The sequence below is a fragment of the Ovis canadensis genome, chromosome 7 (assembly GCF_042477335.2).
Source record: "Ovis canadensis isolate MfBH-ARS-UI-01 breed Bighorn chromosome 7, ARS-UI_OviCan_v2, whole genome shotgun sequence".
Taxonomy (NCBI): domain Eukaryota; kingdom Metazoa; phylum Chordata; class Mammalia; order Artiodactyla; family Bovidae; genus Ovis; species Ovis canadensis.
Window position 1 is genome coordinate 16763976 of NC_091251.1, and position 27977 is coordinate 16791952.

Genomic DNA, 27977 nt, shown 5'->3' on the forward strand with positions numbered 1-27977 from the left:
AGATTGCCGGGAGAAATATCAATAACCTCAGATATGCAAATGACACCACCCTTAAGGCAGAAAGTAAAGAGGAACTAAAAAGCCTCTTGATGAAAGTAAAAGAGGAGAGTGAAAGAGTTTGCTTAAAGCTCAACATTCAGAAAACAAAGATCATGGCATCCGGTCCCATCACTCCATGGGAAATAAATGGGGAAACAGTGGAAACAGTGTCAGACTTTATTTTGGGGGGGGCTCCAAAATCACTGCAGATGGTGACTGCAGCCATAAAATTAAAAGACGCTTACTCCTTGGAAGGAAAGTTATGACCAACCTAGATAGTATATTCAAAAGCAGAGACATTACTTTGCCAACAAAGGTCCATCTAGTCAGGCTATGGTTTTTCCAGTGGTCATGTATGGATGTGAGAGTTGGACTGTGAAGAAAGCTGAGCGCCGAAGAATTGATGCTTTTGAACTGTGGTGTTGGAGAAGACTCTTGAGAGTCCCTTGGACTGCAAGGAGATCCAACCAGTCCATTCTAAAGGAGATCAGCCCTGGGTGTTCTTTGGAAGGAATGATGGTAAAGCTGAAACTCCAGTACTTTGGCCACCTCTTGCAAAAAGTTGACTCATTGGAGAAGATTCTGATGCTGGGAGGGACTGGGGGCAGGAGGAGAAGGGGACGACTGAGGATGAGATGGCTGGATGGCATCACCGACTCGATGGACATGAGTTTGAGTGAACTCTGGGAGTTGGTGATGGACAGGGAGGCCTGGTATGCTGCAATTCATGGGGTCGCAAAGAGTCGGACACGCCTGAGCGACTGAACTGAACTGAACTGATGTATAAAATAGAAAACTAATGAGAACCTACTGCATAGCACAAGAAACTCTACTCAGTGCTCGTAGTGACCTAAGTGGGAAGGAAACCCAAAAAGGAGGAAATATACGGGTACATATAACTGATTCACTGTGCCATACAGCAGAAACTAACACAACACTGAAAAGCAGTTATACTCCAATAAAAATGAACTTTTAAAAAGTATTAAAAAAACCTCCGATGACCTATATGTAAGAACTGCTAATGCAAGATTACAGAAAAGGTCATAGTATGAAACTAATAAAACTATGAAAAAGGAGTGAGAAGAGGAAGAACAATTCAGTAAGAAGAAGGATGGTTAAAAATATGAAGAATAAATGTAAGACTAAACTGAACAATCCCAGGATGAAATGAAAGAGAAACCCAAGAACTATATGGTAAATGAAAGTACTGCAAAGTAAGGCTTTGGAGACAAGAGGTAAATACAATAAATATTACGTTAGTAGATACTAACATTCTTTACAAGCGTGGATGTAATTCTGGGAAGAGTTACACTGAATGCAAAGACTTCTCAAGGTGCGTAGGCATCTATGTAAACATACGCACTGCAGCAGTAGCTGCTGGAGTCACCATCTTTTACCAGCTTAGTCACTGGTCAGTCAGGAACCTCACATAATGCTTATTCAGCTGTGTATAAACACTCAGTTCTCATGTTGTTTATAATCATAAAAGCAAAAATAATAGCAACGATTTAAATATATTTTTCATACCTAAGCTTTATTAAGATTTTGCTATCCCCTCAGCCCTGTACCAACTTTTTCATGTGTAATATGGCATTGATCCTACAAGAACTACTATTACCCTCATTCTACAAACAAAGGATCTGAGACAGAGTTACTAGTTTCCAACCTAGATTAGCAATCAATACAAAGAAATAGAGGAAAACAATAGAATGGGAAAGTCTAGAGATCTCTTCAAGAAAATTAGAGATACCAAAGGAACATTTCATGCAAAGATGGGCTCAATAAAGGACAGAAATGGTATGGACCTACAGAAGCAGAAGATATTAAGAAGAGGTGGCAAGAATACACAGAAGAACTATACAAAAAAGATCTTCATGACCCAGATAATCGCAATGGTGTGATCACCAACCTAGAGCCAGACATTCTGGAATTCAAAGTCAAGTGGGCCTTAGGAAGCATCACTATGAAGAAAATTAGTTGAGGTGATGGAATTCCAGTTGAGCTACTTCAAATCCTAAAAGGTGATGCTGTGAAAGTGCTGCACTCAATATGCCAGCAAATTTGGAAAACTCAGCAGTGGCTACAGGACTGGAAAATGTCAGTTTTCATTCCATTCCCAAAGAAAGGTAATGCCAAAGAATGTTCAAACTACCACACAATTGCACTCATCTCACATGCTAGTAAAGTAATGCTCAAAATTCTTCAAGCCAGGCCTCAATTGTACATGAACCATGAACTTCCAGATGTTCAAGCAGAGGAACAAGAGATCAAATTGCCAACATCTGTTGTATCATCGAAAAAGCGAGAGAGTTCCAGAAAAACAACTACTTCTGCTTTATTGACTATGCCAAAGCCTTTGACTGTGTGGACCACAACAAACTATGGGAAATTCTTAAAGAGATGGGAATACCAGACCACCTGACCTGTGTCCTGAAAAATCTGTATGCAGATCAGGAAGCAACAGTTAGAACTGGACATGGAACAACAGACTGGTTCCAGATAGGAAAAGGACTACGTCAAGGCTGTATATTGTCACCCTGCTTATTTAACTTCTATGCAGAGTACATCATGAGAAATGCTGGGCTGGAAGAAGCACAAGCTGGAATCAAGATTGCCGGAAGAAATATCAATAACCTAAGATATGCAGATGGCACCACCCTTATGGCAAAAAGTGAAGAACTAAAGAGCCTCTTGATGAAAGTGAAAGAGGAGAGTGAAAAAGTTTGCTTAAAGCTCAACATTCAGAAAAATAAGATCATGGCATCTGGTCCCATCACTTCATGGCAAATAGATGGGGAAAAAGTGGAAACAGTGAAAGACTTTATTCTGGGGGTTCCAAAATCACTGCAGATGGTGACTGTAGCCATGAAATGAAAACATGCTTGCTCCCTGGAAGAAAAACTATGACCAACCTAGACAGCATATTAAAAAGCAGAGACATCACTTTGCCAACAAAGGTCCATCTAGTCAAAGCTATGGCTTTTCCAGTAGTCATGTATGGATGTGAGAGCTGGACTATCAAGAAAGTTGAATGCCGAAGAATTGATGCTTTTAAACTGTGGTGTTGGAGAAGACTCTTGAGAGTCCCTTTGACTGAAAGGAGATCCAACCAGTCAATCCTAAAGAAAATCAGTCCTGAATATTCATTGGAAGGACTGATGCTAAAGCTGAAATTCCAATACTTTGGCCACCTGATGCATAGAACTGACTTATTAGAAAAGACCCTGATGCTGGGAAAGATTGAAGGCAAGAGGAGAAGGGGATGACAGAGAATGAGATGGTTGGTTGGCATCACCGACTCAATGGATATGAGTCTGAGTGAACTCCAGGAGTTGGCGATGAAGAAGGAGGCCTGGTGTGCTGCAGTCCATGGGGTCGCAAAGAGTCGGATACGATTGAGCGACTGAACAGAACTTAGATTAGCCTTTATGACTTTTCAAATATCAGCACTAAACTTACGGGGTAATATGAAGTGTAAAGGATTTCCCAGGTGGCACTAGTGGTAAAGAACCCGGCTACCAATGCAGGAGATATAAGAGACACGTGTTTGATCCCTGGGTTAGCAAGATTCCCCTGGAGAAGGGCACGGCAACCCACTCCGGTATTCTTGCCTGGAGAATCCCATGGACAAAGAAGCCTGGAGGGCTACAGTCTGTAGGGTCTCACAGAGTCAGACACGACTGAATCAACTGAGCACGCATGCACGGACGAAGTCTGAAATTGCTCCAAAGGCCTGGGATACTCAGTGCTAGAGCTCTGTGGTTTGCTCCTGAAACACACTGGGCCATGCAGCACTGGGGTCTTTTTTCCCAGTATTTCCAGAGGGAGCCTGTGAGCTGCCTCACATTGACCTGAGCCCTGGACACAGAGCGGGATTCACACGGGTTTATGGCCAATAGTGGGCGCTGTTTTGAATCGAAGTTAACAAGAAACAAGAAACTGAATGATCTTGTTTACTTAAGAGTCTCACTAACTGGGAAAGGCAGTGCCATGGCTAAGAATAAAAAAGCGGGTGTTGCAGATTTAGACAGACCCGGGTGCAAATCTAAGTCTACCACTTACTAGCTAAGATTACGGGCAAGTAATTTACCATCTTTAGGCTTCTGTTTCCTCCTACACTGCAAAAAGAGAAATGGAGTTAGGTTTTACCTGTAGCCTGAAGAATTTAAGTGAAAAATCAATAAACTCAGGTTTCCTAGAATCAGCATTAACTAGCACCTAGAAGGCGATGGCACCCCACTCCAGCATTCTTGCCTGGAAAATCCCATGGACAGAGGAGCCTGGTAGGCTGCAGTCCATGGGGTCGCTAGGAGTCGGACATGACTGAGCAACTTCACTTTCACTTTCACTTTCATGCATTGGAGAAGGAAATGGCAACCCACTCCAGTGTTCTTGCCTGGAGAATCTCAGGGACGGGGGAGCCTGGTGGGCTGCCGTCTCTGGGGTCGCACAGAGTCGGACACGACTGAAGCGACTTAGCAGAAGCAGCAGCACCTAGAAGGGTTTGCCAGCGAGGTTACAGAATTCTCTTTGCCACGAACCTTCAAAACTATGACACCGCCTCATGAATCACAAGAGTATCCATGAGACCTTCCCCACTTCAGAGGGCAGTACTGGTGGTCTGTGAAGAAGTCCCAGGTGGTCCCTCTGGTCCCTTCATATCAATATTAATGAGGGCCTTTTGCTGTTAACCAATTTGCTTAACAAAAGATAACTTTCACTTAATGGAACCACTGTTTCGTTTGCCCACACTCCAAGTTTTGTTAAAATACATTAGAAAACGAAGCTATTGCTGCTTGAAAATTATCTGCCATGCCTCTGTTTCATGATAGCAGAGAGCCACCAAATGTGCCTGATACTTTTTGTCAGTGTGCTGAAACATATCAAAATCAATTACTTCCCAGCATCGATGAGATAAATAAGCAGACAAATGTAAATGAGTAGTGGTTGGGTTAAAGAACTTAATCCTCTTTTGTGCCTGAGCATTAAATTTGATTAATTTAGGTCTAGCCTATTTTTTGTGGTAGACAGAAAATAGAACAATGGGTAAACAAGCACAGAAATGTGCAGGCATGGGTTTTAGGCACTCGTGATAAGAGTCTGCCTGAATGAATGGACAAATTAGGCAGGTGCCTGTTCCACCTGGCAACCACGCTAGGGAAAGTCAGCTCAGTATTTCTGCTTCAGGGCAGACCCAACCCAAGAGAAAGCTGCCTAATGGTACAGAGGTAGACACAGATTCAGTCCACCTAGGCGACGGTCCACCCCACTACCTGCAGAATGGACCCACACAACCTGAAACTGCCTTCGTGCTTGTTCCATACGAGCAAGTCAGCAACTCTGAAAATCTGTTCCGTTACTTCACAATGACTGTCTGACATGTGCAAGTCCTAATCCATGTTCTCAGGACACATGTGGTTTGGTAAGAAAAAACACAATTATAGAAGTTACAATCAAGTATACTGAGAATCAGGATAAGGCAAGTAGAAGAGGGGTAGAGCAGGAGTCCTAACCGAGTCTAGCGGTCAGGGACTTGCAAAAAGAAAACCAAGCCAGACACTAGCTACAGGCACTAAAGGCAGATGTTACTCCGGAACTATTACAGTAGGGCAAAGAGACCTCAGTATAAAGCTGAGCCGACGTCCAAATACAGCAGAGACAGGTAGGGATTCACAGGCAACAAGCAGAGTGAGGGGGTCAGTGGATGGAAAATCACTAAGCGGACACCTCAAGGATTAAGGATTCTGGCTAAATTGCCCTAATAGGATTTTTGCTAAAGGCAGGCCAGGGACTGAGACATCAAGGGTGGGGGATGAGGAACCTCAAGAAGTGAAGTGAAAGTCATTCAGTCATGTCTGACTCTTTGCAATCCTATGGACTATAGCCTGCCAGGCCCCTCTGTCCATGGAATTCTCCAGGCAAGAATACTGGAGTGGGTAGTCATTCTCTTCTCCAGCGATCATCCCAACCCAAGGACTGTACCCAGGTCTCCAGCAGTACAGGCAGATTTTTTACTATCTTAGCGACCAGAGGAAACTGATCAGATATCAAAAGTGCTAGGACACCAAGGAAGCGGGGAATTCTCACTAAACTCACTTAACAGGATTCCTGTGAAAACGGCCTTCAGCAGGCCAAGAATAGGGCCCAAGGACAAGGTCTAGTCCAAAAAATGGCTCAGAGGAGGCTGTCTAAAGTTTGGTCAAGAAGAAAGTCTCTGCCAGAGTTCTTGTTGCACAGAAAGGAGTATTTCAACTACAAGTCAAGCCTGACTGAAGCTGGACTCGAGAGATTCTGAGAAGGCAGAAGGGCACGTGTGAAGGCCTCTGAACTCAGGGAGCATGGTGTATTTGGGAAAGCGAAAGAAACTGGTTATGATTGGTCCATAAAGGTGGAGGCAAAGAGGGGAGGAAGTGAGACCAGAGACACTAGCAAAAGAGAGATTTGGGGGTTTAGTGAATTTTGTTAGCAGCTCAGATTTTGTCCTAAGACTAGAGGGAAAGGTTGAGCTGGGGAAGTAATATGACTCAACTTCTCTCGCCTGCAGAATGGAAGAAAGGGAGATGGGAGCAGGCAAGCCTGGGGGCTGGGGGTCCAGCTAAGCATGTGCGACAGCAACTTGGATGTTAATACAACTTGGGTGCTAGTGGTGGCATGGAGCTAGAGAGAAATAGAAGAATTAAGTTATTTAGGAAAAAACAATAACCAGACATGATTTAGCAGCAGGAGAGAAAGGTAGGAGTCAAGACAGCTCCTAGGTTTCTGACTTTGGCTACTGATGGCTACTGAAGTTAGGAACATTAATTGAAGAACAGCTTGGCAGAAGGTTAGCTTGAAACATGACAAGTTTGAGCTGTAAGCCATTTGAGTTTGGAACTCAGGAGTTGGAACCCTATTAGCCTCAGTCCTACAGGGCTTTGCACTGTCTCTAGAGGGCTGGTGTGGCCATCCCTGACATTCTCACTGATTATTAGGTACTTGGTCTGAAGACTCACCTACAACTGGGAAGGTGGGAAGTCAAGGGACAGGGGCTGGAGAAAAGGGTAGCGAGATAGAAAGAATAACCAGAGGGACAGCCAGTAGAAAGAGAACATAGGAAACATCAAAAAGGATAATTAGCTCCTCCTTACCTCTCTCCTTTTTAGAATCCCCCCTACCCCTGATATGATGTAACAAGAAGGGCACTCTACCTCTTTGGTATCTTTTCCAAAACATAATCATGTGAAAAACAAAAGACAAACCCATTCTACAGGATAACTTGCCAATTTCTCAGGATTGTCAAAGTCACAAAAAAAAAAAAACAAGGAAAGACTGAGAAACTGTCAGGCCAGAGGAGCCTGCAGAGACAGGACAACGCAACGAAATATGGGTGCCTGGAATGGAATCTGGAACAGAAAGAGGACGTTAATCCAAAAGATGGTGAAATTCAAAGTCTGGAATTTAGTTAATATAAATGCTATATATATATTATAAATAATATAATATTTAGTTAATATAAATGTACCAATGCTGACTTCTTAGTTGTGACAAACGTATCATGGTTGTGTAAGTTATTAAAAATGGGGCAAACAGGATGATGGGATATAGGAAAATTCTGTACTACTTATACAAAGTGCAAGTGAAAGAATCAGTCACTCAGTCATGTCTGACTCTCTGTGACCCCATGGACTGTAGTTCACCAGGTTCCCCTGTCCATGAAATTCCAGGCAAGAACAGAGCGGGTTGCCATTCCCTTTTCCAGGGGATCTTCCCAACCTAGGGATCAAACCCAGACCTTTTACATTGCAGGCAGATTTTTCACTATCTGAGTTACCAAGGAAGCCCCCCTTTCTATAATTCTACATTATTCCATCCAAAAAAGGTTTTTTTTTAAAGAGTGACTGTATGTCATCAAGAACTCTCCAATGCAAAATGAAGCCAACGAGAAATCCTCTGTAACTTTGGGAGTCACAGCACATTATGGTAGTACAGTGGTACCTTATTTCCCAGCCCAAACGGAGAAGGAAGTGTACCATGGAGGTCAATTTTTCAGAAAATTGAAACTAACCCTTCAGTCACAAAAAAACCCCACTATTTTCAGCATTTTTTTTTTCACGGCAAGCCTTCAAAAGCAGATGATAAAGTTCCCTGCCCTCTGAGCAGAGGACAGTAAATGCAATTGAATCCTTTCTGGGTTAATCAGGGTCATTGGTATGAACATCTGCTATTATATTACATCATACCAAGCATGGTTCTGCCTTTAGCTTTCTTTACTGAGTCATGGAGTTGGAAATGCAGGGACCATCTCTCCACAGCCATTAAATGACTAGGCAAAGCCCCAAGGAGGTGGATTAAGGATATGACACGTGTGTGTGGAACCACAGATGAGCCCCCCATGGAGTAGAGAGCATTTTCCACCTTCTTAAACATTAGCAATTCAGCTGGAGAGCAGCTGGCCTCTGAATTTCCATTTCTGTGCCTTTTCTGTTAGTAATGCAACTTCTGTAGTTTGCTGAATGCAAAACAAATCCTCTGAACAACGGAAGACCCCAGTCATCCCTACTGACGTCATTCCAGACCTGAGAATTGGGTAGAGATGAGGGGTAAACTCACTGATATTTTCAGGAGGAAGTTTAAGTTGGGATCCTTCCCAGCTCTAGCTGGGAAATATTTTGTTTGTGAGGTATATCGGGGCAGGGGGTGGAATTATTTGGCTTCTGTTACACAAAGGGGGCTTCCCTGGTGGCTCAGAGTTTAAAGAATCTACCTGCAATGCAAGAGATGCAGGAGACACAGGTTCAATCCCTGGGTCAGAAGGATCCCCTGGAGGAGGGCGTGGCAGCCCACTCCAGTAGACTTGCCTGGAGAATCCCATGGACTGAGGAGCCTGGCGGGCTACAGTCCATAGGGTCGCACAGAGTCAGACACAGCTGAAGCAACTGAGCATGCTCGCACATGAAGAAGTGTCTAATAAAACCAAAGAAAGCAGTATGATGTGAACCTTGGCGATAGGTCATTAGTGAAGTAGAGGAGAGGAATCAAATCTTGACTTCCTACCAAGCCTTTCCTGTTATCCTCTTTCAGGGCTATAGGCCTGCCTGAGCTTTCTCCATGGAAAGACCACGTCTTTCTGGAGCCCAACCATGGCCCACCCACACAGCTGGGATAAGAGAATGGACTGCAAAGTGGACTTCACCCAGCTCTGTCCCAGCTTGTCACTCAGTCAACCACGCAACTTTACTTACTCTTACATGGAGACAAGATTGCCAATGCCTTCCAAGTCTCTTTCCCTTGAATATAAGTCCCTCAGACACTGCAGGCTCTATTTCTTGCCTCTTTCTTGCTGCCCAAATCACCTTGTTTGACATCAGATTAGCTGAGTGCTTATGCAATAAATCTCTCCAAGTAACCAGATGAGGCACGAGGTGATTAAGCACCAAATTATTGGTACGAGGAGACAGTTAAAGAGCAATGGGGGACTTTCCTGGTGGCTGAGTAGCTAAGACTTCGTGCATTGACCCGGATTTGATCTGTGGCCTGGGAACCAGATCCCATGTGTCACGACTAAGGCCCCACGTGCTGCAACTAAAAAAAAAAAAAAAAAGATCCCATATGCTACAATTTAAAAACCCACACACCATAACAAAGACTGAAGATCCTGCAGGCTGCAACTAAGACCCAGCAAAGCCAAATAAAGAAATATTTTTTTTAAAAAAGAACAATGGCAATGTGCCGGGGGCCAGCATGAGGAACTCCCGCCCATGGAAAAGGTCATGAGGAAAGAGGCTTGGCATACGCAAAGGTGTGATCAAGCCTCAGGAAACCCCCTGTTCCCAAGCATCTAACCCCAAAACCAGAGTCTGTTTTATGCTCTCATCTACACCTCTGACTTTACGGGGGGCTCTCCCCCATAACCGTTTCTCTTGGAGAAGGAGTAAACGTGCAGCTCCAAGGCAATAAAAATTCTTGGGCGTGACAAGACTGTTTCAGCTTACAGACTCCTCTGAAGGTTATCTAGCCCACCTGTATAGGTTTGTCCGGCCACATGTGATTGTTTACAGCCTCCCAACCTGAGAGGCATGAGATGTTTTAGACTTACTAAAGGCAAATTCTTTTGGGGAGTTGGAAATTATTAGTATAGTGGGTTGGTTAGGAATTATATTGGTGAAGGGTTCTTCATTTGTTGTGTCAATAATTGCTGCTAATTCCCTCCCCTGGGTGGGACAAGGATGTCTCAGGTCAAACCTCTCTGCTGACAGACTAGCTTGTGTGACAGGATTATCCATACTCCTGCCACTACACACATGATTGTTTACTACCTCTCAACCATAAACAGCACAGAGAGTTTTGGAGTATTTTGAGAGTCTTAATTAGCATAGGGCTTTTTCTTCCTGTTGAGTCAATGATTGCCACCAGGCCTCAATATCCTTAGGCACCTGGGAATATATTAATCAATGTATTTGGACTATAGAAAAGGAAATATAGTAGTTTTTAAGGTTAGCAATACTAGACTTTTTGAGTTAGTGAATTTTCTCTTTTGTAATAGATCACTGTGCTTTGTTATAAATCACTGTGTCCTTGTTATGTAAAAATGTAACTTTATCACTATTTTAAGACTAAATAGATCCTAAGGGGAGCACTGGTGAAAGGATTTTCATTTGTTGGGCTGATGTTTGCTGCTAAATCTCCATGTTCCCTACCCTTATAATGAATATAACTAGCATACAGGAAGAAGTATTAACCTTTAAGCATATAGGAGAAATAAGCATTAACCTTTAAGATTAATCATGTTAACCTTGGGTTAAATAAATTCCTTTCTTGATTGTAACTCACTACACCCTCACCCTATAGGAATGTAACTTTATTTGGAGGATGGTGCCTGGTTTAACAAGAAACACCTTTGGAAGAAATAAGTTTTTTGGTTATCAGAAAGAAAGGATCATAAAATCCCTAAGACCTTTTTATGTAAAGCACCTGATTTTGATAAAGGTCAGGACTGCTGACCCCCCACGTGACTCTGTATTCATCCCTATACGTAACAAAAGGTATATAAGCAAACCCCAAAATAAAGAAATCGGATCAGTTTCCGGAAAGACTGATTCCCCCATGTCACTTCTTTCTTGCTCCCGTTTCTCTGGCTGAATTCCCATCTGGATTCAGCCTCCTTGTCTCCACTACACTCTCTCCTACTACACTATCCGTTTCTAATCTCTCTATATATCTGTAATTAAATATGTATTTTTCCAAAGACGCCGACACCGTCCCCACCTTCGAATTCCCTGGATCCACCGGGCTGAACCCCGGCAGGAGCGTTCAAGAAGCTTCCCATGCAAGGCCCACTTTGCTACTTGTTGGAGACACAACTCAAGCTTCTGTCAGCATCGTGCATATAAAAAAGCTAGGCTGAGGTTGAAGGTTTTGACCTGAAGTTGTCAGCTGACTAATCTCAGATAAAAGTCTGAGTAAGGAAAAGATATTTTAATGTTCATACTATGTCTGCCTTGCTCTGGGAAAGCGTGCATGGATCTGTACTCATTCAGGGCACAGTTTCTCCCCTTCAGGACTATTCACATTTTCTGTCTGATAATCCTGTGTTGTGGAGGGCCATCCTGCTCACTGTAGGAAGTGTAGCTGCGAGAGTTCACAAATTTAAACATCGTGTTCCCAAACGTGCATTTCAGACAGCAGCAAATTGCTTCAGTAATATGTACATCCCATGCAATATAAACAGCATCCCTGGCCTCCATCCTTTGGGGAGCAGTAGCATCGCCACTATCCAACCCCAAGTTGTGACAACCAAAAATATCACCAGACATTGTCAAATGTCCCCAGGGATGCAAAACTGCCCCTGCTTAAGAACCACCAATTCAAGGTCACACATCAGAAAGCTACAAATCTTAACCTCTTTACCTTAGCTCCCAGAAAATCGCTGCGTCTGATAAAATATCAGCAAAAGAATTAGTCACGTGAGACATTCCTCAGCACATCTTACTTAAGTAACCATTTTGAAAACATTACTTAGTCTGCTTTTTAGTGTCCCTTGGGATCAACTCCCTTTGGGTTTTCATAACAGGTAGATTTTTGGTGGCTGTCTTTCAGAATTAGCAGGCTCACTTTGATCAGATAATGCAAATTAGGAAACCTACCATATTTCCCTTTTCCTTAACTGCTAGAAAGCTTAGAGGCAAATGTAATGTTTAGCTCAAAGATAAACATCAAAGCTCATGTGGCTAAGTATTTCCTTCTTTTATACAAACATCCACATAGTGGCTTTTATATGCCACATATATTTTAAATGCTCTACAAATACTAGCTTCCTGAAATCATTCTGTCATTGCAACAACCCTATGGGTAAGTACTATTATTATCCTCCCTTTTCAGGTAATAGGGCTTCCCTGGTGGCTCAGATGGAAAAGCGTCTGCCTGGAATGCAGGAGACCCAGGTTCAATCCCTGGGTTGGGAAGATCCCCTGGAGAAGGAAATGGCAACCCACTCCAGTACTCTTGCCTGGAAAATCCCATGGACAGAGGAGCCTGGTAGGCTACAGTCCCTGGGGTCGGTAATAAACTGAGGTCATTTCTTTTTAAATTTCTATGAATTATTTCCTTCTCACCACCCTTGTTCTATAAGTACCTTCAGACTCTGTTTGTAAGTCATGGGGCAAGAGTTACTGTATCACACACCTACACCACTGTAGGTCCCCTCGGTCTCCCATCTCCTGTTCCAACTGCCACTACAGTAACCAGTTCCCAGGACTTGCAGGTGCGCTGCTCAGAGCCCAGCCCCGTGTCCAGGCCACACATCTCCCATCTCCCATCCCTGACTTCCCTGTTCACACAGAGGTACCAGGCACAAGGGATCTTGCTCCAGAGCCCAGAAGTGCACAGCCCATATCTGCAGAGGAATTGACATCCTGTGGTCAACGCATTGCCAAATGGGAGATGGAAACTGTTAATAAATTCATCCTCTTTTCTTCACTCCAAAAAGACTGTCCTGAGATGCAGCTTTGCACAGGCTGATTCTTTAAGACAGAGCAACCAGGAACGCTGGTGGAAACCAGTTCAGTTACACCCGCTCCAGTTTCTCTCTCTCCTTCCCTGCCTCACTCCTGTGTCTCTCAGCTGTCTCATTTCTGCTCCTTGGCACTGTACCGCCTAACAAAGAAGCAGCCACATATCATTGTCTGGCTCCACTTTCTAAGGAACTGCTCTCTGACTCTCTGCGACCCTATGGACCATGGCCTGCCAGGCTCCTCTGTCCATGGCATTCTCCAGGCAAGAATACTGGAGTGGGTTGCCATTTCCTTCTCCTCTAAGGAATCAGACCTAAATAAATTATCAGTTCAGTCGCTCAGTCATGTCCAACTCTTTGCGACCCCATGAACTGCAGCACGCCAGGCCTCCCTGTCCATCACCAACTCCCGGAGTTCACCCAGACTCATGTGCATTGAGTCGGTGATGCCATCCAGCCATCTCATCCTCTGTCGTCCCCTTCTCCTCCTGCCTCCAATCCTCCCCAGCATGTGGGTGTTTTCCAATGAGTCAACTCTTTGCATGAGGTGGCCAAAGTATTGGAGTTTCAGCTTCGGCATCAGTCCTTCCAATGAACACCCAGGACTGGTTTCCTTTAGGATGGACTGGTTGGATCCCCTTGCAGTCCAAGAGACTCGCAAGAATCTTCTCCAGCACCACAGTTCAAAAGCATCAACTCTTCGGCGCTAATAATTATAAATAAAATCACACTGAATGGAAGTTTACCAAATTATTTCCATTAACTTCAGTCAGTAAATATTTCTTGTGATCCAACTGGAACACAATCGAGGAACAACTATCCCCATCTTGCTGCTGTTCAGTTGCTCAGTTGTGTCCAACTCTTTGTGACCCCATGGACTGCAGCCTGCCAGGCTCCTCTGTCCATGGGATTCTCCAGGCAAGAGTACTGGTGCCATTTCCCCCTCTAGGGGCTCTTCCTGACCAAGGATCAAATCTGAGTCTCCTGAACTGGCAGCCGAGCTCTTTATCACTGAGCCAACAAGGAAGCCCACAACTAACCCCAGCGGCACTTTAAGGGCCAATGACATCATTTTTAAAGCTGAAGAAGCCGAGACCCAGAGAGGGAAGGAGACTGCTCAAGATCACATGCCCTGTTAGTGCATGTGAATAGAATACAAACATTTGTTTAGTGCCTACAATATTAAATTTCCATATAAATGACTTCAGTCTGCGCTTAAAAATTGCATAATTAATCTTACTGTTCCCATTGTATGCACAAGAAACAAGGGGTCAGAAAAAGTGAAGTGAAATGTTTAAAGTCACAATGGCAGCAAATGGAAGAATGAGGTGTGAACTCTGCAGGCCTAGTTCTTTCCCCAACTGCTTCCTAGAGTTTGGCTGTGGGCTCTGGCTGTCCTGGGGGCCTGGGAGAAAACCATGATGGACTCTGGAGGAAGACAGGCTTTCAACTGAAGTCCTAGCCCTGCTGCTGCTGCTACTGCTGCTAAATCACTTCAGTCGTGTCTGACTCTGTGCGACCCCATAGATGGCAGCCCACCAGGCTCCCCCATCCCTGGGATTCTCCAATCAAGAACACTGGAGTGGGTTGCCATTTCCTTCTCCAATGCATGAAAGTGAAAAGTGAAAGAGAAACTGCTCAGTCGTGTCCGACTCTTAGTGACCCCATGGACTGCAGCCTACCAGGCTCCTCTGTCCAGATACTTCGTTTCTCTGAGCCTTGATTTTAAATTCAGAAAATGGAGATCACACACCCACTCAGAGTAAAGCAGTGAAAAGGGAATGAGATGGCACATGTAAATCTCCCACTGCAGTGCCTGTATACACTAAGTGCTTAATAAACGTGAGCCAGGATCAGTTCTCTGGAATCAAAGATGCCTCCCAAACACAACATCAGCTTCCCTTTTGTAGGTGACAGCCACAGTGCTAAGTGTTGTGCCCGAAGTCCGAGCCCCCAAAACTGAGAGAATAAGACATCCACAGCAAGGCAAACGCACAAAGGGGTTTTATTGCTAGCTCGAGCTAGGGCTCAGGTCTCATCCAGCGCAGTGGAGTCTTGACGAGGGCCCCGAGCTCTGAATCACACCTACTTTTATACAGATGGTTCTTTGTTCCTGTAACAGCATAGCTGATTGGCTAAACCGTACGCGCGTGGGACTTTTAAACCTCACATCCCTATCCGGATTGGCTCAGGTCTGGCGCAGGCAGGGGGGCTATGGGGATTTTTTCTGATTGGTCGAGCTACACTGCCTGTGGGAGTTCCCAGTGCCTCAGCCTTCCTAGAGACTAAACCTCAGGCCTAGCCTGCCCCTTATAGCCTGTCCTGGCTCCAGTATGGTCCTAATACTAAGCATCCCCTACAGAAGAAATCACTTCTAACCATCCCAGACTCACTGAGGGAAGGAAGATGAAGGGGAATGTTAATTAGTCAGTCATGTTCGCCCTTGTTGAACTTTGCTCTCTCTGTATAGCAGTTTTAAAACCAATTTATGGATTAGTTGTCCTAAGCAAGAATACTGTGAAGTATGAGGTTGGATGTGCTAGCTTTATTTTTTTATGCACATTAAAACACAGATACCCTTCATTAGAATTAAAAGGTGTTGTCATTTAAAATATCAAGAAAAACATGAGATAGAACAGGACTGGCAAAAGATTGATCACTGTTGAAACTAGATTGTGTGGACATGAGACTACACCATTCTCTCTCTTAATTTTAGGCGGCTTTGAAAATTTCAAAATAAAACAGCTTTAAAAATAAGATAAAACATAGCTATCAAACTTGGGGTGGAGGAGAGGAATGTTCTTTCAGTTCAGTTCAGTCGCTCAGTCGTGTCAACTCTTTGCAACCCCATGGACTGCAGCACACCAGGCCTCCCCGTCCATCACCAACTCCCAGAGTTTACCCAAACTCATGTCCATTGAGTTGGCCATGCCATTCAACCATCTCATCCTTTGTCGCCCCCTTCTCCTCGCCTTCAATCTTTCCCAGCATCAGGGTCTTTTCAAATGAGTCAGTTCTTTGCATCAGGTGGCCAAAGTATTGGAGTTTCAGCTTCAGCATCAGTCCTTCCAATGAATACTCAGGACTGACTTCCTTTAGGATGGACTGGTTGGATCTCCTTGCAGTCCAAGGGACTCTCAAGAGTCTTCTCCAACACCACAGTTCAAAAGCATCAATTCTTCAGCACTGAGCTTTCTATATAGTCCAACTCTCACATCCATACATGACTACTGGAAAAACCATAGCTTTGACTAGACAGGCCTTTGTTGGCAAAGTAATATCTCTGCTTTTTAATATGCTGTCTAGGTTGGTCACAACTTTTCTTTCATTGAGACCTAAAATCATGTTCCATTCCCCAGAGGAGCAATTGTCACACCTTGGGAAACAGTGGCCCGAGAGACCCATGAGAAGGTCACATCACAGGGACACTCAGGATTCATTCTATTTCATGGGCTGTATCCTCTGTGCTAGAACAACTAGTCACACAGATAAATGCCTGATTAAAGTTTGCTGAATCAATGAATGAATGATTATCTCACTGCTTAGCCTCTCTGTGACTTTCAGTTCTGTCTCCTTGGATACCCTAAACTGGTAACTCTCCCTAGAAATTTTCTTTGAAGTTCTCACTTCAAAATGATTAGTACTGTAAAAACAGGCATAATCTGAGGAGTCCCTGCTGTTTTTCTTTTACTGCTATACCATTTGGCTTCCATTACTGTGAAAAAAATACCTGGAAAGCTTCCACAAACTTCCACAATCACATCTGCTTTGCCCCAGAGGCTTTTTGTTAAATGTATTGTCTATATTACTTGGCTCACACTAGTTTATATGTATTTCATCAAAGAATCTCTTACCATCTGCTATTAAGAATAAGCTTGATAACCCTTTGTCCCAAGTGACTTGTTTGGTATTAGTCCGGAAAAAGAGGAAGGGGTGAGGTAATCCCAGGAGGCCAAAGTGACTCAATGTGCTTCCAGAGTGGGACTGTTACCAGCAGACCAACCTTCATTGTTTCTGCTCCAAGGTACACCGTACTCACACCTATAGCCAAGTGAACCCTACCCACACTCCACAGATACACCTCTGAAATATTCTGGGATCAGAGACTGGTGCCAAATTAGATATCTCAATTAAAGGTTAAATATACCAGAAGTCTAAATCTATCTGGTAGGATAGAAAGGCCTTGGCAGTATTACTTTTTGTGTATATAATTAGTAATCCTAAAAGACAGTCATCCTGTGCAACTTTATTATGCAAAGCAATTAGTATTATGCAAAATACTGATTCAAATCATAGCATGATTTTTTTTGTCCTTTTGCTCAAAGATATGAGCTAAATTTCTATTAAATATTCATCTGCCTTTTGAATCACCTGATGTATCCAGTTTAACTCTTTTGGTTATAGCAACAATAAAAGAGATTATATGACTAACTTAAAGATCCAAAATAGCAGAAACAACTTTTTTCAAGTCTGGGAAATTACAGCAGCCATTCTACTTTGCTTCCATAAAATACAAATACAGAAATTAGATTTCTACTCTCAAAGCCTTTTTTCTGGAAATAGCTTTCTTTCTTGCTTATAGAATGAGAGCCAGCCACCACATCATTTTTATGGGTCTTCTTTCAGAAATGAAGTGGCTCAAGAATGGTTAGAGAAGGAAGTGGATGCAGGGCTGGTGGCTCAGCAACCTCTAATTAGAGAAGTCCCATGTGATGCACAGTCTGTACTTGGACCACCCAAGACAAAACTGTCCACCTGTTTCACATCTTGTTGCATAAACCAAACCCAAAGTATTTTTCCAAGGAAGTGATCAGCAGGTAACTATCAATTTAAAAATTCTCCATGGAGAAGTAGTATGCTGCTGCTGCTGCTGCTAAGTCGCTTCAGTCGTGTCCAACTCTGTACGACCCCATAGATGGCAGCCCACCAGGCTCTGCCATCCCTGGGATTCTCCAGGAAAGAACACTGGAGTGGGTTGCCATTTCCTTCTCCAATACATGAAAGTGAAAAGTAAAAGTGAAGTTGCTCAGTCGTGTCTGACTCTTAGCGACCCCATGGACTGCAGCCCATCAGGCTCCTCTGTCCATGGGATTTTCCAGGCAAGAGTACTGGAGTGGGGTGCCACTGCCATAAATGGCCCATTAAACAGATGAAAAGATGCTCAATCTCACTTACATTGAAGAAAATAAAATTAGTGTACTTTCTCACCTCTTTGTTGGTCTACTGAAATAGCCAACTGCTCGCCATCTTGCAAACAAAACAATTGTCTAAAAGTAAAAATCATGTCCATCCACTGCTAGAAACCCAGCTTCCCAGTTCACTTATTAAATATATTTAACCATAAATTACACCGTTCTTTAACCTAAATTGTATCAGTCTGAAACTTTTTGCATTTACAATATCAGAAATCTTTTCATGTTAGCACATAAATCTGTCTTTTTACCCGCTGGGTAGTATTCCACAGGTTCCCTTAGCTATTCTCTAATTAATACACAGCTAAATTGTTAACAATTTTTTTGCTGTTACAAATAAGGCTGAAATGAACACCGTGTATGTGCCTTCTTGCCACATGACAGTGTTTGTCTAAGGAAGACACTAAGAAGTAATTTCGTAAAAGAATAGCCACTGCCAAGTTGCCTTCCAAATAAGCTGTGAGGACACCCCACCAGTGGAGTGTGAGAGGCCTACAAAACTTTGCTGACATTTGCTTCTAGATGCTCTGAACTGTTCCACTATCTATTCCTGTGACTTGTACCATCTTTAACTCTGGGAAATTCTTGTCTTTAATTGTCTTTTTTTTTTTGGCCACGTGGGCATGTGGGATCTTAGTTCCCAGACCAGGGATTGAACCCAGGCCCTCGGCAGTGAGAGGAAGAAGACTTAACTACTGAGCCGCCAGGGAAGTCCCTTTAATTTTCTCTTTAAATACTGTATCCCTCCCTCCTCTCCTTTTCCTCCTGTGAATAGCTTAACTTCCGAATCTACACTTCGTTTCATTTTCCTCTCAGACTTCCCGTCTCCTCCACCTGTACACCCTCCTGGGGGGAATGTCTTGACCCAACCGTTCCTTTCACACGCGCCCTCTCCCACACCGTCGCTCAGCCGTGGGTCGCACCCTCTTAAGCAGCGCATCCTCGGGGCGCTGCCCCGGATGCCGGGCAGCGAAGGCGGGGCCGAGCGTGCAGGCGCAGCTGGTGTCCGCCCAGGGGCCCAACCATCTCCTTGGTCCCGGCTTCGCTTGGCAGCCATGGGCCCATCGAGGCAGCTTTTGCACTCCGTGATCGTGGGCGCCCCGGCTCCGGCAAGCGCACCCTGGCACTGCGCATTACCAAACACTTCCAGCTGAAGACCTTCTCCAGTGGGGGTCTGATCCAAGACAACATGCGAAGGGACACAGAAATCGGGGTGCTGGCCAAGACCTTCATGGACCAGGGGAAGCTCATCCCGGACGACCTCGTGATTCGGCTGTTGCTCCAGGCGCTGAAAAATGTCACCCAGTATAACTGGCTGTTGTGTGGTTTCCCCAGGACACTTGCACAGGCTGAAGCCCTGGACAGAGTCCATCAGGTACACCTGGTGATGAACCTGAATGTGCCATTTGAGGTCATTCGGCAACGCCTCAAGGCTCGCTGGGTTCACCCAGCCAGTGGCCGGGTCTATAACCTCGGATTTAACCCTCCCAAAGTGGTCGGTGTGGACGATGTGACTGGAGAGCCTCTCTAAGCATGAGACGATAAACCTGAGACACTTAGCAAAAGAATGAAGGTTTACCAAGACCAAACGAAACCCGTCCTGGAATATTATCAGAAAAAGGGAGTGTTGGAAACATTTTCTGGAACAGAAACCAATAAGATCTGGCCCTGTATGCAAGCTTTCCTGCAAACCAAAGTCCCACTGAGACACCCAAAAACTCAGTTACTCCAGGAGGAAAAATCCTTGTGATCAGCAAGATGAACAGAACTATTCCTTCATTCACAAGAAGTTCCTTGTTTTAAGACTCCACCATGTACGAATTCTTTGAAAATTATATTAGTTTTATTTCTGTGGATTTTATTCTGGACATAAAGGATATGCCAAATGAGTCTGATAATAAGAATTGTCTTTTAAAATTGTCTAGTGTGTTTTATCCAGCTGTCTTCAATGGGTGTGCAATGCAAAAACATCAGAGATGTCTAAACTTTAAAAAATTCTTTTAGACCAAAACTAAAAGAGCAATTGATAGTAATCTAACTTTTGTTTAGTAATAATAAGTGACTGGTAAGATTTTATATTTTTCCAGAAAAGTAAAAAATTAAAATACTAGTTTGGAGAAAATATTTCATCAGAAGCTTTTGCATAGCCAGATGCCAAAAAAAAAAGGGAAAAAAAAAAAAGACATTTCTAACACGAAGGACGTGATTTTATGAGACGCTATCTCTATAAAATTCCAGATAAAAATAACTGAATGCGAAATGTGAATTCACTGCTGACTTTAAGAAATCTATGTAGCCACATGAGCTACACAAATTTTGTTGATAAACACCTTCCATTTCCTCCAAACTTTCTATTTTTTATTTTAAAAAATCAACATTTAGGTAAATATTATTTTGATAGAACTCGTATTCTTCTGAAAATACATGTTTACTGAAGGATATAACTTATTTTAGAGATTGGCATTAGAAGTTCTTGTATAAGCACCAAAATTGAATGAATTTTCTTTAATGGAAAATGTAATTGACATGTTTTCAGATGTTAAGAAATGTGTGTTTTAGGAGACTTCCCTGGCGGTCCAGTGGTTAAGACTTCACACTTCCTCTGCAGGGGGTACAGGTTCGATCCCTGAAGAACTAAGATCCCACATCCCACATGCTGTGTGGCCAGGGGAAAAAAAAAAGTGTTTTAGGATCTTCTTGCCAGTTCTCCTTTTGATCGATATGCCTTGGTGAGTAACACATTAAAGTATTAAAAAAACAAAGAACGAATTAAAAAAAAACTCATGCTGTTATGTAAAATACAAATACTATATAATTAAGAAACAAAAATAGATCAAGCATGCCTGGTGGGAAATTTCCTTGACAGAAATAGCTATCATAATTAGTAAACGGAAATTTACTTGCTAGAAAAAGCCATCATAATTAGTAAATGTGGCACTAGAAAGGCTTTATATGATAGGTTAGAAGGGACTAGAAAAATAACTGAATTTGCTGAAGGTGGAGTTCTTGATTCCTGATCAAAGAAGTTGATACCTGCTGGCGTTCACTGACATCCCATCTTAAGGGAAGAAAATCTTGCCACTTTTTTCTGAGCAGCCGTTTTAAAATAAGCATTTTGGGTTCCTTCGGTGGGGCCAGGAGAATGCGTGCTTATGTTTTACGGCCTGCAGTAGTGGAACAGTATGAGAAGCGGAGGAGAAGCTAGGCTATTTCTTAAATGATATTTTTACTCTATTTTAGTTAGAGCTAAATCAAATGAAACAAGTCCTTGTACAAACTATTACTGCCTTTGAAAAATTCATCCCATTTTATTCCAGGCACTTAAAACACAAATACCATCAAATGTTTCCTATGTATTTGCAGGGTGTTGGGGAATGCTTATTTTTCTTTCTTTTGATTTTTTTCATTCACTGTCAGTTTTTCAAAACAGACCAAGCCTTTTAAAAAGATCTACAGAAAACATTTCATACTTTAAAATACTTTCTATAATGTCTTACACTGTTGGATGCTTTCCAAGAAGTAAAACGCAGAACTTATGAACTATCACTAGTCACCAGGTTATAAGGCATCATTCAGTTCAGTTCAGTTGCTCAGTCGTGTCTGACTCTTTGTGACCCCATGAATTGCAGCACACCAGGCCTCCCTGTCCATCACCAACTCCCAGAGTTCACTCATTTGTCTTTATTATTTTAAAAAACTGGACTTCAGAAAAAAAAATATCTACCTATTCAGTATTTTATTAAACAGGCCAAGTTTTCATCTTCATGACCTCCAGTTGACTTGTGACTCCTCTATCCTCACACATCTGTCAGAAAAGTCTACATATGCTTATTCTTAATTTCTGCTCTGCTTGCTCTGTTACTTACCTAGCTTGAGTGTAGGTTCATCCATCGTGTTGCATCTGTCATCTTTTGTAGTGTTGGGCTTGCCTGCATGCGCGGTGATCTTGTCTCCGCAATCTCTGGTTGAGATTCTCTGCTGGATTGCATGAATTACATCCTCTGTCAGTGTGTCATATTCGTGGGAAGACTGCTGGTCTAAATTGTCCTCTGGCCTTTTCTCAGGGACTAGGAAGAGGGAGAATCCACTGGGTGAGATTTCTCCGGGGTGTTCAGGTCTGTTGCCCAATTTCCCTCCTTATGGCACAGGGCCGTATCTGTCTAAACTGTTCTCCCTGGCCATGACTCCTACCTGGAGGCTGACACTTTGTCACTGCTGTTTGGCTCAAGAGCAGATGGAAGAGCATCAGGAGAGGATGAGTTGCTGGCCCCTCCTGCAGCAGTGCCCCGAGAACTGATGTGTCAGTTGTCCTTGATACCCTTCTGCTTCTGGGGTCTGTCACCTGTGGGGATGGAGTCTTAGTGCGCCTTCCCCTTCCAGGCACTAGGCTTCTATAAGCATTTTAGATTGGGCTCTGTGTTTTTGCATCAATGCAGTCTACATCCCATATTTTAGGATTTCTCATGGTTTCTGGTTCACTGAAAGTTTCACTTCTTACATAGGATCATTAGTTAAGGCCCTTGCTATAGGAACGAAGACGCTGGTCCACCATCCTGAAATAGAACCAAATTTCCTTGTCCACCCTCAAAATACGTAAGTCATCAAGCCTAGAGCTATGCCTTTCAACTCTGGCCACACATTAGAATCAGCTGGGAGCTTTAAGACCCTACACTGACACCCTGGATATTTTGATTAATTATCATGGGTGGAAGCCATGGTTATTACTATGTTGTACTTACAAAGTCCCCGCTTTTGTAAACTACTACCTTAAAGTAGGGGCTTCCCAGGTAGCTCAGTGGGTAAATAATCTGCTTGCAATGCAGGAGACACAAGTTCAATCTCTGGGTCGGGAAGATGCCCTGGAAGATGGCATGGCGACCCACGCCAGTATTCTTGCCTGGAGAATCCCATGGACGGAGGAGCCTGGTGGGCTACAGTCCATGGAGTCACTAAGAGTCAGACAAAACTGAAGCAAGTGAGCATGCGCACGCGCCCCTTTAACAGCAGAGCTGACTTCCTCTGAGACAGCCAGCCTTCCAAAAAGTTTTCAGCAGAGACGCAGAAACCACCTGGCAGTCTCATCAGCTGGAACATTCGTCACAAAACGCTCTGACCTTGTCATTTTTTCCGCCCACACAGAGAAATATTTAAGCAATGGATGTTTTATCATTAGTCATCACTGTGGATAATTAACCCTTTTCATTTTATCTGTGTTATTTATCAAATGCCACATCAAATATGTCATCTACTTACTGATTTTTGGAAGCTTGCTTAAACACTTTTTCCTGTGTGCCCAGTGGGTCGAGCTCTCTGACAGTTCTATTGTATTTAAACTCAGCTAATGATGCTCATTTTCAAGTATGAAGTGAAAGTGAAGTCAGTCGTGTCCGACTCTTTGTGACCCATGGACTGCAGTTGGGCAGGCTCCTCCATCCGTGAGATTTTCCAGGCAAGAATACTGGAGTGGGTTGCCATTTCCTTCTCCAGGGACTATTCCTGACCCAGGGATCAAATCCAGGTCTCCGCTTGTGAAACCAACTATGCAATGAAATCATAATAGATTTTCTAGTCTACAACAGCTTTTGTTTAGTTCTAACTAAAAATCTGGGGAAAAGCCAATTTAATGAATTCTGAAGATGAAGTAACCCAAAATATAATGCAACTATCTAAAAATTTGCAAAATTTTTTTACTAATAACTCACACACACACACACACACACACACACACACTCAGCTGTGTCTGACTCTTTGTGACCCCGTGGACTATACAGTCCTTGGAATTCTCCAGGCCAGAATACTGGAGGGGGTAGTCATTCCCTTCTTCAGGGGATCTTCCCAACCCAGGGATCGAATCCAGGTCTCCCGCATTGCAGGCGGATTCTTTACCAACTGAGCCACAAGGGATGCCCAGTAAGTGACACAAACTTATATAAATGAAAGTGGGAACATGTTTGTGTGCAACTGTAGGATGTCCTTATTCTCCAGGTAGGCCTAGGATCATGGTCTTGTGAAATCCTTGTGTGCTTCTGGTGGCTGACCATCTAGATAGCTTTACTGTGATGCCTTCTCCAGCAAGGGGTAGGAAAACACCAGGTATGTAGAATGAAAACAAGTCAGATCAGAGTACAGGTGGGGAAAAGGTATTAGGAAGGAGAACAGCTTGGAGATGTGAGAGAATATTTGAATATTATGACACAGCAAGATGAGAAAACTTCCATAATGTCAAGGGATTGGGAAAAAACATTTAAAAGTAAAGAGGATGTCAGGCCACCTGGATACAGAATTTGGTTACTGAAAACTGTAAGGACTGGGGAATGTATCAGATCTCCCACTGAGTCACACTGTTCCATGGATGGTGAAAGCCCACCCAGTTATGATTATGGGAAAGTATAGAAGTCATGGGATGAAAGAAATGAGGAGGAAGTGAGGTGAGAAGTTGACTGGAAAGACTCTGGGAGAAGAATGGGACATTGTTACTTGGCAGGACATGGAATTTGAGGGTGGAATAAATTAGAAGAAAATCTTTGGAACTAAGAAAGAAGTCAGAAAATATTGGCAAGAGAATTGATAGAATTGTGATAGAAAAAAAAAAAAGGAGCAGACTCAGAACAAACTCTAGTTATGCTTTCTCAATATTTTTTTTCTCCTTATAAAAAAAGAGAAAATGCCTACTATATATATCCCGTCAACACTGGGACACTGGTAAGAACCATTAACTTAGGTAAATAAAGAGGTCCAGGTCAATTACTTTGAAGCAAATGAAGTTTTAAGGGGTTTGCATCTAGCAAGAATAGGATTCACTTCCTGGCACCATTAATTACCATTTGGAATGGCCATTTCATGCTCTAAGAGGTAGAAAAGTTGCATGTAATATGTCTCCAAATGTGATCATTGCAGAAATCATTTGAGAACTGGTAAAAACCTTTAGCAAGTTTAACAATCCTAGAATCTTCCTTTTCTGAGTCTCCATGATATTGCTCTCAAAAGTTAACAAATTTAAGTAACAAGGCAATTGGATGACGTATCTGTATGTATTTGGGGCTGGGGCTCAGAGGCAAGCTTCACAAGTGAAAACAAGCTGAGCTTCAGGCTGTCTGTATATACAACAACTACCACCTGACAGCAAAGTAGTTTGTTAGTAGCTCTCTTGTTACTTATAATGTCTTCCCAAAATGCAGGAGGCAGGGACCCTCAGGACCTGAAATCTTACCTGGAAGCTGTAGTGACTCTTGAGTCCCGAAGAGATGCCATGTGCCAGCCAAGGCTGCTTCCATAGTTGTGGGCACCAGAGGGAGGAAAAATGTCAAATACTTGGGCGGAAAAAAAGAACTAAAACAAAATAAAATTTTAAAAGCAAATTAAAAGAAATTAAAAAACTAATAAAAACAGCAACACATAATCATTTGAGTCCCTTTTGGGGACACTGCCCCTCTATTTGGATGACTTTATGATTCTGGTCTCTTGTTTGATATGCTGGGGTTTTTGCCTTTAGCCAAGCATGCCTTAAACCATGATTCGTGGTGTCAAGAAAGTACAAAATCCTCCTATTTTCCACAGGCCCTTTCCCTTCTGATGATAGTCACTAAAAGGGAAACACATTCTTCTATTCCACAATTAACAGCAAAGCTTAGAATCATCTCAGAAGACTTAGTCGTGTCCGACTCTTTGCGACCCCATGGACTGTAGCCCGCCAGGCTTCTCTGCCCATGGAGTTCTCCAGGCAAGAATACTGGAGTGGGTTTCTGTTTCCTTCTCTCAGAAGGCTTAACACAGTGACTAATACTTATTCTAGAAAAAAAAATGAGGAATATAAGAGGGCAGCGAGAGTGACGGTTGTCTACAGCACAGATGGTGCTGGGTTGGGATGTGAAAACCAGGAGCAAGGTCAAGAAAAATGGGACAGAAAGGGAAGCTAAAGGATAACCTGCCACATACCTGCTTGTGCCAAGCCTGGGAGGTAGGTAAGTATTGTGTTAGTCCAGGGACCTTCCTCCTCACCTCCTTCAGAGTGAGCTCTAAAAGTTTTCTCTGACACAACAGGCAATGGGCACATGTAATCCCTGGAAATCCCTGGCTTTTCCTGCACCAGGATTTTGCAGTGTTTCTAGACAACTACTTCCCCTCCTCTTTGCACTAGAGAAAATGGGTCGATTCCCTGCTCTGATGCAATACAGATGCCAATTGCCTGGAGTCCACTCATCACCACGTGGTCTTTTCAAGTCAGAAGGCTCCCCTCCCTGGGTCTCTCGTGAGATTGCTGCGAGTCATGGGATGACCCTGTCAGTGATCTAAAATGCAGCCAGCTGAGCACGAGGGGCCACAGGCAGATGGAGAACTCAGCTAATTTCTCCTATGCCAGCATGAACTACTGGTCAACCATTCACATCACATGAACATCCTGAGAACATGTTCATACAAGTGTGTGGGGTGAGGGAGGTTTCCTCATCTCCAAACACATGTTCTAAAAGTGTAAAACCCACTAATGTGCCTCAGTCTGGAGCTACATTAGGAAGCGTGTGCATCCTTAGGGAACCATGCGCTCTATACGGTTTATCAGGAAAGTCCAGACACAGGCATGTGCGTGCCTTCGGTCCAGATGTTTGGTCTTGCTCCCACTTGTTCCGCTTGTTCCCGTCTCCCAAAGGACAGAGCCTGGGGCTGTATGCGTGGATCACCAGGGCTGATTTGAACTAGTCAATTCAGTAGGTTTACACGCTCAATCCGACCCTTACACGAACCAAAAGGAGGTTCACTGTGGCTTTAGATGAGGGGTCATGCTCTCCCTGGGAATAAATTCGATGAATTGTATTTGTGTTTGGACTGCCCGGCCCACACTCACCACCTATTTTAGACAGCACATGACTCTGACTCAGAGGAGAGAGCAAAGTACAGCATGATGGCTTTAAAACAGGCTGCACACCCACTCCCTTGGGCCAGAGCCCAAAAACACCCAAGTCCCCAAGTGCCAACATCGAGGCCCCTCTCCTCTCCTGGCATCGCTAAACAGTGAGTGAGGTCACCCACATCCAGCAAAACAAAAGCAAACATTTAAAAATACCTTCCAAGCACACAAGTTGACAACTTGAACAAGAATGTGGGGGGAAAAAAAGGCAAGTCATTTATAACTTGATGTCTTCTATGATATAGTTAGCTGTGCCCAGATGCTGCGGGTGGGATGAAGCCGGAAAGAGGCCGCAATAACAGAGGCTCTGAGGCCATCAAGGAGGTGCTGGAGGACCTTTTCAGAAGAGCCAGCGGCTCCAGGTGACAGCATGGAAATGAAGTGCCACACACTCCAGCTCCCTTCCCCGTGGCATCATGCCTTTGCTAGGTTAATTCTCAGAAGCTGTTTGCAGCCAGGTCTGAAACCCACTCAAATTTGCTCAGATAAGTGGTGAATTGTGTGGGGGTAGAAGGGAGAAAGGTGCATGCCCACTCTAGGTATGAAGAAGTCTTGGGAACTCAGGATGATGACTAATAAATTAGAGCTCAGAAGGGGCAGGAACTGGGGTCCCTGAGAAGCACCCCCAAGTCAGAGCCAAGTTCCCTCACTTAGGGCAGGTCCTTGGAGAGTCAATTAATAGTCCGCATTTATGGAAGGAGGAGAGCCAGGGAAGGAGAGGAAGATGAGAAGTGGAAGTAAAAGAGAAAGGAAAGAGAGAAGGACAGTGACAGGGAGACGGGATGTGGGAAATAACACCTTTACTGCAGCCATTCAAATTAATACAGACTGAAGTCAGTCTGTACTTTAAATATTC

The 27977-nt window shown here is 43.6% G+C and overlaps 1 protein-coding gene, 1 non-coding gene and 1 pseudogene across 7 annotated transcripts in view; 2 read left to right on the plus strand and 1 right to left on the minus strand.

Annotated features, from left to right (window-relative positions):
• The window catches only part of LOC138443263 (janus kinase and microtubule-interacting protein 2-like), a 161557-nt gene that overhangs the window by 65372 nt on the left and 68208 nt on the right, over positions 1–27977 (minus strand). For 4 of the 6 annotated variants that reach the window (XM_070292458.1, XM_070292459.1, XM_070292461.1 and 1 more), the window contains 2 exons: positions 25430–25548; positions 22086–22286 (listed from right to left, as the gene is read on the minus strand). The gene's annotated coding sequence lies outside the window, so the exon portion shown is untranslated. Of the gene's footprint in view, positions 1–22085; positions 22287–22410; positions 22562–25429; positions 25549–27977 lie in introns of those variants that run through there. The other 2 variants (XM_069595318.1, XM_070292462.1) reach the window with 2 other exon arrangements.
• Positions 12408–12479, plus strand: TRNAS-GGA (transfer RNA serine (anticodon GGA)). Its single transcript has one exon. It is a non-coding gene; the product is annotated as a tRNA-Ser (tRNA).
• Positions 19275–19969, plus strand: LOC138443986 (GTP:AMP phosphotransferase AK3, mitochondrial pseudogene; annotated as a pseudogene).